Source organism: Enhydra lutris, unplaced genomic scaffold (assembly GCF_002288905.1).
Source record: "Enhydra lutris kenyoni isolate GAN:26980312 unplaced genomic scaffold, ASM228890v2 scaffoldscaffold3, whole genome shotgun sequence".
Classification (NCBI taxonomy): Eukaryota; Metazoa; Chordata; class Mammalia; order Carnivora; family Mustelidae; genus Enhydra; species Enhydra lutris.
The window spans coordinates 983746-1001829 of record NW_019154087.1 but is presented as its reverse complement, the minus strand read 5'-3'; positions in this window follow the sequence as shown (position 1 = coordinate 1001829).

Genomic DNA, 18084 nt, shown 5'->3' with positions numbered 1-18084 from the left:
AACCATCTAAGAAAAGACTAAGGGTGGTCCTAGACAACACTTAAAAACACAATGTGGTTAAAAAAAAAAAATTCATATGCTGACCAGCTTACATGGAATACAAAGGATGGGCTGAGTGCCATCTACTGTACCCAAAGACTCTCAAGAAAAGTAGCGGCCAAAGAACTGAAACAGGTAATCAAAGACCACGCTGTAATGAAGGACTTCAGCAATGGAGGCACATAAGGAGTGGGAAGATACTGAGTGATTTGCTAGCTCTGTGGATATCAGGATGGGCCAGGAGTTTTTATGAATTAAGCAGCCCACAAGATCTGAAAAAGGATGATCCATAATTCTCAATCTTATCACTAATCCTAGAACTTAGATAGCCTTCTGAGCTGTCAGAAAGAGAAAATGCATTCACAAAATTATTCTAGAGCAACTGAATGGTTAAAAATAAGTCGTATTTTTAAATGAAGAGGTTCATTTTAGCCTTACATGGCAATACCGAATTCATCACAGTAGGAAGAAATAAATGTTTCAGCTAAATAGAACTCAGTCATAGACAAGTACATTTGCAGCCTTGAAACCCTCCTTCATCTGAGGTGAGAGTGTGTAGTAAGAATTTTTAAGAATATTTGTGTAGTATATATCTTTATCTGTGGTTGAAGACAATTCTCCAGATATAATCAGAAAAGAAAGATATCTCATAAGAGCATTAGAGTAATGCTGCATGGAGAAGAGGCATACTCTTAGAGTTATCAATTTTAGAGTATTCCATAAGATTAAGCTTCAGAACATATTAAAAAGTTTGTCAAATTCTTAGAGAAGAGTGAGCAGAAGGAGTGAATTAAGAAGCATAGAAATATATATTTAAAGGTCAAATATTGGATTCTGCATTTTATAATGAAATAACTATCTTCTTAGAGGTTTTGGTACTAAAATTGAAGCAGCCTTCAGAAGACTTTGCTATAAAATTAGAGGAGACCATTCCTAAACCAGAAATTTTAGGGTAGAAGTGGCCAATTTTTGAGAGCTTCTCTCTCTCTCTTTCTCTCTCTCTCTGTGTGTGTATATATAATAAAAATAAAATAATATAAAATTTAAATTATTTTATTTAAAATTAAATATAAATTTAAAATATAAAAATTAAATTTAAAATATAAAATATTTTTATAAAAATAAAAATATAAAAATATATTAAAATATAAATATATCATGTATATTTATATTTATATTTGTATTTGTATTTATATTTATATTTATATTTCTTTCAAGGGCATGCTTTGTTTTGATTGTATAAAAACCTGACTTGCTGATGTACATTAAACCCTTAAAGAAAGTCAATGGCAAGTCATATGAAAGCTATAATTATGGGTTTCAGAATAAAGGGAAACAAAGTACAGGGAACTGGCCTCTCATTTTCCTCTGGAGCCTGGCATTTCAGTCCTAGAGATTCCTGAAGAGCCAAGCCAGAAGGTTAGTTGTAGATTTTGTTGGGGGAACCAGCCCAATTATCTGTTCCCTTTAAGCAGCAGAATCTAGTTGTTGACAAGCTTACTGATGTGTTTCCCTGACTTAATCAGAAATTCTAATCAGAACCTCCATTAGAAATTCTAACTACACCCACACTAAGTTCACTGGGGAGAAAGAAGCCAATGACAGGGGTAAGAGGATGGCTTGGGATACTAAGTAGAGCAGGCTGGGGTGCAAAGAGATCGTTTCATCCTCTATTCATAAAGGACAGACATCTGTAAAAATAGAATGGCAAAGATGTTAATCCTAATATTTAACATTTAATGAGTACTACCTATAAAGCTCTCTTCCAAGAACTTTATATGAATTAAATTTTTTTCTCCTCAGAATACTCCTCAATAGCAGGTAATAAAATTAAATTATTTTATAGGTTATTAATTTATGTACAGAGAAGCTGAGAAATTTGCCCAAGTTACAGAGCTAGAAAATGGTACAATCAGGAAATCTGCCTCTAAACACTTCAATAGCAAGTATCACAAAACCTTCATAACTAATTAATATTGCTCCATGTAAGAAGGAGGTGTAAACTTTACTCAGTATGCTGACTAACATGTAATAGAGAGGAATATTTAAGACAAAGATCCATGTACTAATATTTTAGTACTAGGAAATTAGCTTGGTGCAAAACACTCAAAATTCTTTACTGGAGTTGTACTGATTTACTAGCATGAAACACATAGCACATAGGTGTTGAATATAATACTCCTCTTATGTTTAAGTGTAAATATTGCATATATATATTATTAAAATAATATATTATATAAAATGTGTCTTCTACAAAGTGAAAAAATGCTTATATTTTTAAATCTTTGTAACAGATTTATAATAAATTCATATAGGCCACAAAAAGTGTCAATACTTTCTGTATAACTTAAACTATACAGGTGACATCTATGATATGGCTAAAATTTATTTGAAAGAAAAATAAAATATATAAATACATGTGAAGAAAATTCAAGAAAAAATTAAGACTCAAGTAATACTAGAAATGAAATAAGGTATAATTTTAAAGATATAAAGAATACAATGTAAAATTAATGCATTAATGGATAGTTTTTCCATGTTCTCAGTTAAAAAATTAATATTCAAATAGAAAAACAAAAAAATTAAAATATTGTTTCAAGAGTGAAATAAATATGGACAGAAAGAATATACTTTTCCCAAATGAACTCAAGTGTCCAAAATTAAGGTGCATAAAAAATCTCAAGGTCAAAATTATTCTTAAGGGTTAAAATATCTTTCCAACACTTTAATTCATTTCTTTTTTTTTTTTTTAAATTTAAACTTTCCATGGCAAATAGAATCTCTAATCTGTTATGGTTATTGATGAGTTTTACATTTCTTTCTTTATATTAAGCTGGGATAAATTCTCCTGGGGTGTCTTTCTTCAACATGATAGTAATTCAATATTGGAATATAGCTCGCATTCGAATTGTCCCCTACTGTAAACAAAACAAACAAAATTAAGTCTTCAACTCTTTCTAATTTAATATGATTAAATTTCATCTATTCTGCAGCATTCACAAATTCCAAAATAAACTTAGTACCTTCTATAAGTTAAAATCTATTCAAAGAATTTTAACTGCAGCTGCTTGTTTACAGAAAGACGTTTTCTTGTCAAGAGAGTTTCCTTTACTCACATTCCTTGCTTATATGAGCCATGTCTTAATCTACTTCCATTACCTGGCATGTTAAATCTCCTTCAAAGTCTATATCTATCCAGTATTTAATCATTTTCAATGTTATGAATTTTCTCCCAAACTTTATCCTGCATCAATTTTTCCTTTTTCTGAAGACATGATTTATCATATATTTTTGGAATATTCTATTATCCTTTACAAGATTCACTCTTGTAACTATATAGAGTAAGAAGTATTTATCTTTTTTCTGCCTATTCTTATATATATGTCTAAATCAAAGTGGAAAGTACCTAGCAAAATTAATGTAAATAATATATTAATATTTTAATTATAAGCCTATGGAAAATATGCTTATTATCAATTAATATGATCCTCACTGTAATTAATGTTTCTTGTCTATTGATGTCTAATTATGATAACAAATTATTTACTAATTTTTTCAGCATATTCAGTAATGAATTGGAGTTTTTTTAGTTTAAGCTTATTTGCTCTTATTGTAATTTGAAATGCTTCTTAAGCAAAGTCAAGGTTAATTCCTAGAATATTGAAATAAGGAGATGTAAGAAATGGACATAAAGATCAAACCGATTTTATAAGCCTCTTATATTTAAAGTAGCCCTTAAAAGCCTGTTCATGTATTTGAAAATTATATCTATAGAAAGAGAAACTTTCATCTGTGGATTAATGAGTTAATTTTCATACTTTCAGGCTGTTTGTGTATTTATGTACATTTTACACCCACAACTCCCTTCTTAATAGGAGACTGGCCTCAACAGTTAGAGAATTGCATGTGTTTGACATCAATCCTACACTAGTAATAAGATTCAAAGATTTCAGAAGAGAAGAAAATAAAGGTCCTTTCTTACTAGACCAATATTAGACCTTGTGATTCTTAAACATATCAATTGCTATTTAAAATAATATTTTCACATGGCTGCTTACAAAACAACTATTACTCTCCTACTACTTTCTTAAGAATAGAGCCATTATTTATTCATGCTTTGGGTAATTGGTAGATGTTGATTAGTACAAGGCAACAGTGGCATTTCTGTTCCTTTGCTAGTAATTGGAAATCAACATGAGTATGTCACATATCTAGCCAATAATGCCTAAGGATAAGTCCACTGATGTTTCTGAGAAAGTTTAAATAAAACAGCACAGAGGCTGACATTTTACTATCTTAGATATTGTCATGTGAGGACGATGCTTAGAGCTTCAGAAGTCATTGTAAAAAGTATCAGAGTAAAGCCAAAATAATTGTTTAGAAGGCAAGAAAGAAATGAGTAAAGCATTTAACTAATGAATATTTCTTTTTATATTGTATGGTAACACATTATATATGTATTTTGTAGGGTAACACATTATCATATTTATTTTATTTCCACATTTAGTTACTTGAAACCAAAGACCTCTTAACTGATATACTATTAAATGCTTATGATATTGTCTTATTATTAAAAACCAATAGACAGGGCGCCTAGGTGGCTCAGTGGGTTAAAGCCTCTGCCTTCGGCTCAGGTCATGATCCCAGGACCCTGGGATCGAGCCCCAAATTAGCTCTCAGTTCAGCGGGGAGTCTGCTTCCTCCTCTCTCTGCCTGCCTCTCTGCCTACTTGTGATCTCTGTCAAATAAATAAAATATTTTAAATAAAAATAAATAAAAACCAATAGACAGAAATAGGCGAAGGGAATTAAGAGGTACAAATTCCCCATTATAAAATAACTGATGAGAATGTAATGCACAACATTCAAAATAAAGTCACTAATATTATAATAACTTCGTATGGTGAGAGATGGTAACTAAACTTATTGTAATGATTATCTTATAGTATATAAAGATATTGAATCACTATGATGTGCATCTGAAACGAATGGGATATTCTGTCAATTATACTTAAATTTAAAAAAATGCTAAGTAGAGGGGCAGCTGAATATTTCAACAATTTAGTTTAAATAAATAATTTTGCACAATCAAATTTTCTATGCTTCAGAACTCTTTTTCATTGTTCAAGATAACAATATAAAATAAATCCATCTAACATATACATTAATTTATTTGCTGGGAAACAATGTTTTCAGCTTTATACTGATACCAAATCAAATGTTCTTCAAGAGCAATACTGAGATTCTCTTTTGCTTAATAGAGTTGAATAGTTTTGGTCTAAAACTTCACACTATATAGGACATTGATTAGATCTGAAACAACTACATTTTGTTTGTATGAACAGATTAGTATTTGGTTAGAGGAAACATTTTTGTATTATTCTTGGAAATTCCATTACCCCAACTTTTCATGTGCGGATTTTAAGAAGAGATTTCATTTTATGAGGTGATCTTCAAGAAAAAGAGATTTAAATAAAAAAGACAAACACATGTCTTGTGGATGACTGCTTGCTCTCTTTCCCTGGGGCTTGTGGCTGTTGTTCCCTGAGAGAGATAGGAGAGAAGAGGGACGCTTTGTCTTTCTATCAGAAATGACTGTTCCTGCCTTCCCAGTTTGCACAGGTGCCTGAAGCTTTGCTCAGCCTCCTATCTGCCCACAGTCTTTCTCATGAGCACACAGTGGTGTCTGTGAGGAAGAGCCTGCAAGTCTGTGCAAACCCATCCTTTGTCCCTGGCTCCTAGATATTTTATACACATTAGCTAATTAGCTGGCTTTTAACAATTCATTAAACTTTTTAACTGAAATCTTCTTAATTACTTTAATGATACTCCCATATTTTCTAGCGCTCCGCTCCAACTAAGCCATGCTGTGCTCATATTTACCCTCAGAAGTGTGTGTTTTTCCTTAGATTTGAGGCTGGTTGATTGCCTCCCAGTCTCAGCATTCTGATGGGTTCAGAATTTCTTTTTATCTGGCTTTTTCCTATTCTTAATGTCAGAATGCACTCTCTAGCTATTACATTCTAAGTAGAAGCCAGAAATGCTGACCCTTTTAATTAGGCCAGAATAAACTTGATACTGAAAGAACACTAAACAGAAAAGAAATCATGCTTCCAACTCTGTTATAAACAGAGATAGAAAATTACTACACACAATTCTTACAAATAGAATCCAGCAACAAACAAAAAAAAAATTATTTCAATGACCAAAAAAAGGAAAAAAAAAACTAAAAAAATACATATAATGTGACAGAACTTTGTATTGTAAATTCCAACTAAATGTTGATAAGTAAATTCTAAATAAATGAAAGTATATCATGCTCACAAATTACGAGATTCTATATTAGAAATATATGAATTTTCCCCAATCTGATTTATATATTAATAAATATATTAATTCTCTCCAAACATTTCTAAAATTATAGAAATATGAAGAATCGAGAATAAATAAAACAATCCTGAAAAAGAAGGAAAAACTAGATACTTTAAGAGGAACAAAGAGGGCAGTATCGTATACTACAAACCTAGAGTAACCAAAACAGTGTGGTTCTGGCACAAAAGTAGACACATAGGTCAATGGAACAGAACAAAGTCCAAAGATACACTCATTCTTATATGGCTAATTAGTCTATGACAAAGGAGGCAAGAATACACAATAGGGAAAAAAGAGTCTTTTCAAAAAATAGTATTAGAAAAACTGGATAGCTACATGCAAAAGAATAAAAACTGACAACTTTCTTATACTAAGCACAAAAATAAACTTAAGATGCATCAAAGATCTAAATTGGAGACCTGAAACCATGAAACTCCTAAAAGAAAACATAGGCAATAATCTCTTAGACACTGGGTTGGCAACTTTTTTCTAGATACGTCTCCATGGAGCACCTGGGTGACTCAGTCAATTAAGCATCTGCATTCCATTCAGGTCAGGATCCCAGAACCCTGGGATCAAGCCCAACCCTGGGCTTCCTGCTCAGCGGAGAGTCTGCTGCTCCCCTTGCTTATGCTTGCTCACGCTCTCTCTCTCTCTCTCTTTCTCTGTCTAATAAATACAGAAAAATAAATAAATAAATACAGAAAAATATTTTAAAATTAAAAAATAAATACGGAAAATAATAAATACAGAAAATACAGAATACATAATAAATACAGAAAATACAGATTAATAAATAAATGCAGATAAATACAGAAAATACAGAAAAACAGAAAATAAATACAGAAAAATCTTTTAAAATTAAAAAATAAAATAAAATTATAGATATGACTCTCAGGCAAGGGAAACAATGCAGGCTTTCTAAGAAGAATGCATGGCAAGCAAGGCAGCTCTCTGTACCTGGGGCAATGATAAAGGAGGTGACAGCTTCTAGTTATTTGCTGACCGAAGATCTTGCAGCTGGCAGTATATTCTTCCTGGATCTGGGCTGGTGCATCTCAGTGTCAATCAAAATATTCAATAGAAATGCATTCATACATTGAACACATTCACACATATACACACACACACACACACATAAAATAGTAAAATGGACCTGTACATAATAGATAAAAACTGAATATAAGCAAAGTGTTCAAAAAGGGAATGGAACAGGCATGGTTTTCACAAACATAATACTGAGATAGACTCTGGACACAGAGTAAATTATATGTGAACCCATTTATAGAAAATTCAAAAACAGGAAAAACTAATTTTGTCATTAAGAACTTGACATTGAGGAGATTGCTTACTGGAAATGGGTAGATTTTTTTTCATTCTGCTACTGTTCTACACTTTGGTTTGGGAGGTGGTTATCTCAGCACATTTACATTATGAAAATGCATTGAGCTATGCATTTGTTTTTATTTTACTTCTTTCTCAATATTTTATTTCAAAGACCTAAATAGCTGAAATAATATTACAATGAACATCAATATGCCCATCACTTATATTATACCATTAACACATTATATATTAATTTTTTTTTAATTTTGTGTAATATAAAAATATTTTTAAATCACAATATCCATGATTTTGTATTGTCTTTCAAAAATTATTCATGCAATATATTCTTCTTTAAAATTTATTAACAGTTATTACTGAATATTCTTAGGACTCCTTGATGCCTGGAGTGTTTTTTTGTTTGTTTGTTTTGTAGAATATAATGTGCCTATATATTCATGTCTATGGTCATATCGAGAATATATAAGTTAAGAATATATAATGTGGGGCACCTGAATGGCTCAGTAGGTTAAGTGTCTGCCTTTGGCTCAGGTCATGATCTCAAAGTACTGGTATGGAGCCCTGCATGGGCTCCCTCCTCACCGGGGCGTCTGCTTCTCCTTCTCCCTCTGCACCACCCCCATTCATGCGCCTCTCTCTCAAATAAATAAATAAATAAATAAATGAAATATTTAAGTGAAAAGAATGTATAATGTGTGTGCATACTCAAACACACACATGGACACAATGTATGTCCTTAGCTTAAAAACATATAAGTGTATTTTGCAAGCTACCTAACTCACTCACCCAAATATACACATATTTTGGAGTCCCAGAATTTCTCTTCATATAGCATCCTATAATGGGAATGAAATAAAATTATGTCTTAAACTTTTTTTTAAGATTTTATTTATTTATTTGACATAGACACAGTGAGAGAGGGAACACAAGCAGGGGGAGTGGGAGATGGAGAAGCAGGCTTCCTGCTGAGCAGGGAGCCAAATGTGGGGCTTGATCCCAGGACCCTGGGATGATGACCTGAGCAGAAGGCAGACACTTAACAACTGAGCCACCCAGGCATCCCAAAATTATGTCTTGATCTAATTTATCAGAATGATACAAAGCTTTGGATAAATAATTCAATTTTTACAGGTCCATTAGAATATATTTATGATATGATTTTTGTGAGGTGAAAAAAAAAGAATGTCTGAAATAATGGAATATGATTAATCACAAACATTCTCCCTCAGTGATGCCTTATTAAGTTTATTGCAGGATAAGAATTATTATTATATGACTGACGGACAAGTGGTTTAAATTTCTGTCTCTATTACCCGGTTCTGTGGAGGAAATATGTACCAAAAAAAAAAAAAAAAAGAGTATTTGAAAGCTTAATACTTAATAATAGTCAAAGGTTATTAAAATGATGTGTGTGACAATGTTATTCTCTCTCTAGGTCTATCATGAATTTTTTTAAGTTGTTTGTAATAGAATCAAAAGGCAGTTACCAATAATCCCCATAAATAATATAAATAATAAATTCCAGCTTAGTGAATCATGTGTTATAGACAAGCACTGACTATAATATATGTATTATCTTATCCTATCCTCTCCATTACCCTGTCAGCTTATGTGAACAAGATACTTTAGTTCAAAGCTTCACAGTGAGCTTCCCTTGCTTCAATTGCTACAGACACCCAGCTGTCCAAAACTCTTCAATTATTTATTTATTTATTTATCCTTTATTTATCTATATCCCAGCAGAACAATGGTTTGCTACGACACATCTTTTCTAAATTTGAGTGATCATGAAAGTCATAATGTAACTTCTTGAGAGATTTGGCTAGTCTAGTTAAAGGGACGCTACTGCTTTTTCAGCAAGTTTTTCAAAACATTTTTAAATTGAAGCTATCATGAATAATTCTGATGATTTACTTAGAGATCAAAAAACAAATCACAAATTAGGCCCAATGGTTTATTTGTTTTGTTCATAGCTGTTTTTTTCCACATGTTTCCAATGACAAATAATCATTGGAAATACCACTTCAAAACATGTACTAATATGTTTGCTGACCTGTGAGGTATTTCATCTGTATAGAAACAAACTAACACATAACAGACAAAATAGAACTGTGACATGACAAAAAAAAAAAATCTATTCTTTATGATTTTAATGTTGTACTTATGTTTTCTGTATTTAATATTTATTATATAAAACTATTGAAAAATAAATTTGTTTTTGGTTATAATCTCTAAAAGATGAAAACCTGTGAATTTATAGAACCTCTTTTATAGATAGTGCCTGAGACTCTTTAGAACTAATTATATTTCAAAATGTAACATGTTTGAGGGATGTATCATATCCAAAATACTGCCATAATGTTCATTCTTAAAACTGATCACAGTTTCAAAACTTTAACATTCTTGAAGTCAACTGAATAAATCATCTCCAGCTACCTTGCTTAGGGACATGATTATAAACAAATACATAAATAAATAAATATGAATAGATAGTAGTTAGAATAGACTTTTTCAAAAAAGTCAACATGACAGGAATTTCACTCAACTAATTGTCACAATACATATATTGTCTCAATCTTATTTCTACCATTTCACTATTTTTTTTTTTTAAAGATTTTTTTTTTTTATTTATTTATTTGACAGAGAGATCACAAGCAGGCAGAGAGGCAGGCAGAGAGAGGGGAGGAAGCAGGCTCCCCTAGAGAGCAGAGAGCCCGATGCGGGGCTCGATCCCAGGACTCTGAGATCATGACCTGAGCCGAAGGCAGCGGCTCAACCCACTGAGCCACCCAGGTGCCCCCATTTCACTATTTTTATTGTAATATAAATATATTAGAGACCAATATATATCATTATATTGAAAATGAAAATCTTGTATAGTTTATTGTTAAAATCCTTCCAACCTCTTATATTGATAGGTTTATTTCAATAGCCTAATCAGCTATTGTGTTGCTTAATAACGTATTAGGTACTTTTTTATGTTATGGTATTTTCTGAAGTTTAAATAAATATTAAAAAAAATTTAAGAACTTAAATAAGGATTTCAATTCAGCATCAGTTTTCTTCCCCTAGATGTGTGGCACTAGTAAAGAAGCAAACAATATGGAGGCTTCTGCAATGTTCCTTTAAGTAGCTGTAATTAAATTCTAAATTGATCTAGTTATAGAACAAAAGCAAGCTAATTGAGATATCATGAGAGTTGGTTATCAACTAAAAGACTATGATATACAGCCTTGGCACAATTATATTTTAAGTTAATTAGAATATATTCATGTAAAACTTTAATTTATGGTTTTATTACCTACATAAAGTTGTCTAGTCAGTAATATACTCCTTATATTTAACCCAATGACCTCTACACCCAAACTGTGAATTAATTTTTTTTAATTTGAGCAACTACCCCAGAAAAATTGACATAATTCAGCATATACTATGTTTCAACCCAGAGGAGAAAACTATAACACCATATAAAGTCATAAACTAATGTGTTTTGGTTTACAAATATTAGTTTATTAATTGAAAAATAAGGACCTTAGTATTTCTTGGATTGAAAAGTTATTAAGTATCTATTACCTACTATGATGGTAACATCTAGGTATACTAAAATGGACAGGGTATATGTGCTTCTTTCTCTGTATACCTATTCCTACCAACTTTGTTTCAGCATTATCCTCTCCAAACTACTACCTCTCCAAACTACTCAGAGCCATAAATAGATCAATTATGCCATTCATTCATTAAGAAAATTTTTTCTCAATCATCTTTTAAAGTTTATTCAAGCCTGTGCTCTTATCAACACACAGCTTTCTCATTCCTCAATCTTTTTAAGCTAATACCTGATTTCCAATAGATTGCCCTTTCTTAAATGTTTCTTAAATGTTTCCAAAGATAACACTTCCTTCCCTATTCTAACTGTCATTTTTGAAATGATGACACTATCTTCCATTTCTCTTCATTTCTGAAGACCCTCTTTCCTTGCCTTCAGTGACAGCACACTCTGTTCAGGCAATTTCCCATGATAGAGAACCAGGGCATCTCTGGAATCAGATTAACTGGATGTGAATTCAGGCTTTATCTATTCCTTGCTGTTACCATATTGGAATAGTTCTTAACCTCTCTTTACCTCAGTTTTCTCATTTGTAAATTATGGATAATAATAGCATTTACATCGCTGGCTAGCTCTGTGGAGTAAATAAATTAATATGTGGAAAGCAAAGGAAAAAATGTTTGCTGTGAAGATTAAATGAATTGACCTATCTAAAGCACTTTTTTTTTAAAGATTTTATTTATTTATTTGACAGAGATCACAATTAGGCAGAGAGGCAGGCAGACAGAGAGGAGGAAGCAGGCTCCCTGCTGAGCAAAGAGCCCAATATGCCGCTCCATCCCAGGACCCTGGGATCATGACCTGAGCTGAGGGCAGAGGCTTTAACCCACTGAGCCACACAGGTGCCCCTATATTACATTCTTGCAGAGAAGCCAAAGTGATTAAAATTACATAGATAAATTTAATCATTGCATCATCACTTTTCTTTAAATCTTTAAAAGCCCCCTAGGACTTTTATCATGAAAGAGAAAACTTCATGTTTTGTCTTTACTAAGATATTCCTTGACCTCCTCTTAATTTTCTTAATTCTTTCTATACTCCAGTTACACTGTTTTTGCCACCATAATGTGCTATTTTTCTCTTTTTTTATCTTTGAGGTCAGTATTTCTTTTTTTTCCTAGATTGTACTCACAAACCTTCTCCTAAAATTCAGGATTAAGTTGCATTCTTATGCCCAGTACTGTTGGTTTCCCTAAGTAACAACTTATTGATGAAGTATTTTAATCATATACTTGCCATTTTCTCTAATCTTTAAACACCTGCATTTGTGCATCTAGAAGGTACCAGGCATTTATTAAATATTTAGTATATGTGGGAAATGTTTCATAGTTTAAGAACTGATTTGGGATTCAGACATACACTTGCCATACCACATTAGCCAAAAAGTTGGGGATAATAAAAAGTAATCACTGGGGTTTCTGAGGAGTGCTAAAATGCATTAATATACAGTAGAAGAGAATTAGGAAGTTAGTATGGTAGGTATTGAAATTATTGAATAGATTTGTATAAAATGATGTATAAAGCTAACATAAGAATTTTGTGGTATTGGGGCACCCAGGTGGTGCAGTGGTTAAGCATCTGCCTTCAGTTCTGGTGGTGATCCCAAAATCCTGGGTGGTGATCACCCAGGGTCCTGGGGTCAAACCCTGCGTTTGGCTCCCTGCTCATTGGGAGGCCTGCTTCTCTCTCTTCCACTCCTCCTGCTTGTTCCCTCTCTCGCTGTGTTTCTCTCTTTCAAATAAATAAATCAAATCTTTAAAAAAAAGAATTTTGTGATATTAACATCTAGGTATAATAAGTGACAGAAAATATGTTAAATTAGAGAATATATTTACTTGGCAAAGATTGTTTTCTGTTTCAAGATCCTATTTCTAAGTGTGCTTTTTTTCCTGAGAAGTTGTTTACCCTCTCTATAAATCTGCTTGATAAATATGTATATTAACAATCATATAGTTAGTAATATTACATATGGTAATATAGTACAAAGGCAATATGTAGTAGTAGCAAGTTTTTGAAGGTCATGAGGAAAAAATAGTAAGGTTTCCATAGTCCAGTTATTACACTGAAATGCTAAGACACATCAGTTTTCATATTAAGCTCAGTAAATGCAAAAATTCAATGCTAAGTGTGGATTTGGTCAGTGATCAAAAATCATTTTTGTATTTAAAATTAATAATATCTTAAGATTTGAATATTTTTGAAATTATTTTCATGAAATCACCTAGCTATTTCTAATTTTAAGTTAAAAGTTCTCTATTTAAAAAAAATAAATAAAAATTATCTAATAGATGTATATTGGCTTGGAAAACAACAACATAATTAGATTTACACAATTTCAAGTCATGAATCTTCAAGAATGCTTAGGTGAAAAGCATACAGGCAGAATTTGTGAAGTTCTGGATCACCTCTAAGTTTGTTTAAAAAATAAATGGCAATTATTTAAAATACTCCTCTATCATGTTTCTTCAAAAGCTCATGTTTAAAATGTGTGTGTTTCAATCTCCAAGGGCACACTAATGTTGTTTCCAATATCTCCCCTCCCCCCATAAACCTTCGGTCAGAAGTTCCTGCTGTTTGACTTCTATCGATTTCATATTTAATCCATAGGGGATGAAATCAACTTCTCACTTACTCACATACTTTTCAGATGAAGTACACATTTACCACAAACGTTATTTTCATTTAAGAGCTATTGTGATGCTTTTCCTTCCATATCCCAAGATATTTGGTTGGGTTTTTTGTTGTTGTTGTTGTTTTGTTTTGTTTTGTTTTTTTCCTTATTTGTGTTGCTGTCTATTAAATTCACTTTTCTTAAGCTAGGGCACAAATAACTTGAAACATAGTTTAGAATATAAAAAACTACATTTTGGGGCACCTGGGTGGCTCAGTGGGTTAAGCCTCTGCCTTCAGCTCGAGTCATGTTCTCAGGGTCCTGGAATCAAGCCCCACATAGGGCCCTCTGCTCAGGGGCAGCCTGATTCCCCCTCTCTCTACCTGCTTGTGAGCTCTCTCTCTCTCTGTCAAATAAATAAATAAAATCTTAAAAAAAAACAACAACTACATTTTAATACTACTTTGTTTATATTTGTAATGAAAATTTGTCAATCTATGTTGTTGTTTTGTGAGTTTCTGGTAACTTTTATTTTGTTTAGATATATCTTTTTATAACAAAAATAGTAAGATACTAAGCAAATCCTGAACATAAATAGTATTTCAATTATTTTCTAGTTCTCTGATCTTGACCTGCATATTTCTGTTGCTATTAAATACAGTTTGATATTTCTTTGAAACTTTCTCTTCAACTTAGTATTATCTTTCTGCACTTTTCGCCCTGTCAAATCTAAATGTAACATTATTTATTTTCTCAACAACTTTAATGTATATATGAAAACAAGTCTGATAATACTAAAGAACAATCATTTAGTTATGGTCAGAAAATCCTCACAGATACAATACTATTTCTAATCCATTTCATACTTCTTAATTGAAATTGTAGATTCACAACATTTCATAAGAAATAATACTGAGATTCAATACATGCAAATCAATAAATGTGACATATTACATTAATAAAATGAAATAGAATATCATATGCCCATCACAATAGATACCAAAAAAAAAGGATTTGACAAAGTACGTCTTTTCATGACAAAAACTCTTAACAAATTGGATATAGAAGAAACATAACTCACTTTAATAAAGGTCATATATAATAAGCCCACAACTAACATCATATTCAACCATGAAAGGTTGAAAGCTTTTCCTTTAAGATCAGGAACAAAACAAAGGTGATCACTCTCATCCCTTCTGTTCAACTTAGTAATGGAAGTTTTAGCTAAGGTAATTATATAACAAAATAAATAAGAAAGGAAGAAGTAAAAATGTCTCTGTTTGCAGAAGACATGATTTTGTATAGAAAACTCTAAAGACTCTTGAAGTAGGTCCTTAAACTATTGACTTGAGACCTTCCATTATTTCTAATTTAAGCATTTAGTGCTCTAAATTTCCTTTCCAATACTGTTTCATCCCACATATCTTGATATGTTCTATCTTTCTTTCCATTTATTTCTATACATTTTTTTAATTTCATTTGAGGATTTCTATTTTGCCTATGGATTATTAGTTAAAATGGTGTTGTTTAATTTTGTGTGCTTAGAAATCTCTCAGTTGGCTCTCTCTTACTGATTTCTAATTTAACTCCACTATGGTTAAGAACATAGTCTGTATGATATCAATTATTTTTAAATGGTCAGGGTTTGTTTAATGGCCAAAGGAATTATCCATTTTGGCAAATATTCCATAGGTACTTGAAAAAATCATATTCTGCTATGATTGCATGTATGTACACACACATATCATATACACACACACAATTAACTAATACATGTGTGTGCTTATATATAATCCTGCTGGTTTTGATTATGTTGTTCAGATCTCCTATGTGCTGCTGTTGCTGATTTTTTTTTTTTTTTTTGGTCCAGAAGTTCTAATAGTTGTTGGAAGAGCAAAATCCACAACTACAATTGTGAGTTTGTCTATTTTTTCTTTCAGTTCAATCAGTTTGTTCTTCATGTATTTTGAGACTCCTTCACTTAGTGCATACACATTTAGAACTGTTTGTTTCCTGGTGGACTGATCCTTTTTTCATTAGTAATGCCCCTCTTTGTTTTAGTAATCTTCTGTGGTCTAAAGTCTAGATTATCAAATATTAATCCAAATATTAATAGAAACACTATGTCCTTTCCTTATTATTTTTATAAATGATTCCCTGATTTTTTTTTCCCATTCTTTTTCAACCTGCCTATGTCATTGTATTTGAAGTGAGTTTCTTGTAAGCAGCATATAATTGGGCTGCTTTTATCCACATGGCCAATTTCTTGTTTGACTAGTGTATTTAAACCATTTACATTGTAAGGCAAATTATTAATATGCATTTGTTTCTTCAGCCACTCATTCTGTTTCTCTTCTCTTACTTTCCCATTGCACTTTCATCTTGATTTACTTAAATAGTTTTTGAGTGTATCTACTTTATATACTCTTTGGTCTGGGAATGTTGATATATTTAAGTGAGTGAATTACTCTAGATACTGGAATATATGTATATATTTTTTAAAGATTTTATTTATTCATTTGACAGACAGAGATCACAAGCAGGCAGAGAGAGAGGAGGAAATAGGCTTCTCACTGAGCAGAGAGCCTGACGTGGGGCTCGATCCCAGGACTCTGGGATCATGAACTGAGCCGAAGGCAGAGGCTTTAACCCACTGAGCCACCCAGGCACCCCTTGATTTTTATTTTTAAATTTTCTTTTATTTTTTAAGATTTTATTTATTTATTTGGCAGATCACAAGTAGGCAAAGCAGGAGGCAGAGAGAGAGGGAGAAGCAGGCTCCCTGCTGAGCAGAGAGCCCAATGCAAGTCTGGATCCCAGGATCCTGAGAACATAACCTGAGCCCAAGGCAGAGGCTTAATTCACTGAGCACCCAGGCACCTCTGTATATGATTTTTAGAAATTTATTTATTTTAAGTAATCTCTACACCAAGCCTGGAACTGAAACTCACAACCCTGAGCTAAAAAGCTGCTGGCTCTGCCTACTGAGTCAGCCAGGTGCCCCTATATGTATGTGATTTTTAGAAGTCCGCAAATATCAACATCTTACTCTCTTGTTTAAAGTGTGAAAGCCTATGTCACTTTATATTCTTCACTTTTAAATATCATTACCTTGAACTCAATGGGATTATAATTTTTGTTTCAATCATTAAATATGATTGGTTTTAACACTCATTAAGAAAGGGCTATCAATCTTATATACCCATTCTTTTGCCATTGTTATTACTTTCTTCCTTCCTGAGGTTTCAAAATTCCTTCTTTTATCAGTTCTTTTTCCCCTGAAGAAAATCTTTTAACAAACATTTAATGGAAAGTCTCCAAGTAACAAATTATTTCAAATTTTCTTTGCCTGAAAATATTATGAGCCCTTCATTCCTAAAGCATAGTTTCACCAAGTATGAAACTCACAGTTGATAGTTCTTTCCTTCCAGCACTTGAAAAACATTGTGTCATTTCTTTCTGGTCTCTATTGATTCACATAAGAAATCAACTGTTGATTGATTGATTGATTTTAAAGCTCTTTTTTCTCTCTCTTCCAGTACTGATATAATAGGAATGTTGAATCTTTTGTTGCCCCACACAACCTGAGTATGTGTTCTTTTCATTGATCATTCTATGTTATTTCTCATATTCAACTTGGTTAAGTTCTATTATTCTGCCCTCATGTTCATTGATTTGTCATGTCATCTCCATGCTGTTATTGACCCCATTTGACAGGTTCTTAATTTCTTTTTCTATGGTATTTATTTCTGTAATATTTATTTGATTCTTTTACATGGCCTATTTTTTCTGATAATTTCTTTTTTGTCATTTTTTAAATTTCATCAATGTTTTTGTAATTGATGTTGAAACATTTTTTGTGATGTTTACCCTAAAATCCTTTTCAGATGATTCTAACATCTAATTTATCATGGTGCTGCTGTCCATTGATTACCTTTTCTCATTTAAGTTGTGATTTTCTTGGTTCTTTTTATGATAGATGATTTTTTATTTGATCCTAGGCATTTTGTTTGTCATGTTAGATGACTTTGACTATTATTTAAATTATTTTAGCAGGCAGTTATACTGATTTTAGATAGCATGAAGATCCTAGCCTGCTTTTTTTTTTTTTT